Genomic DNA, 431 nt, shown 5'->3' with positions numbered 1-431 from the left:
GAAGGAGGTAGAGAGAGGGGATGGAAGGAAGGAGGTAGAGGGAGAGAGAGGGGGGAAGGGAGGAGGTAGAGGGAGAGAGAGAGAGGGGAAGAAAGGATGTAGAGAGAGGGGGAAGGAGGGAGAGAGAGGGGGGGGGAAGGAGGTAGAGGGAGAGAGAGAGAGGGGGGGAGGAGACAGAGAGGGAGAAGAAAGGAGGTAGAGAGAGAGAGGGGGGGAAGGAAGGAGGGAGAGGGGGAAGGAGTTAGAGAGAGAGGGGGATGGAAGGAGGGAAGGAAGGATGTAGCGGGAGAGAGAGGGGGGATGGAAGGAGGTAGAGAGAGAGGGGGGATGGAAGGAGGGAAAGGAAGGAGGTAGAGGGAGAGAGACAGACAGACAGAGAGAGACAGAGAGAGTAGAGGAGACTGTCTATTGGACAGAGTGGAGGAGACTCC

This window comes from Oncorhynchus tshawytscha, unplaced genomic scaffold (assembly GCF_018296145.1).
Source record: "Oncorhynchus tshawytscha isolate Ot180627B unplaced genomic scaffold, Otsh_v2.0 Un_contig_3355_pilon_pilon, whole genome shotgun sequence".
Lineage (NCBI taxonomy): Eukaryota > Metazoa > Chordata > Actinopteri > Salmoniformes > Salmonidae > Oncorhynchus > Oncorhynchus tshawytscha.
Note: the sequence above shows the minus strand (reverse complement) of the source record.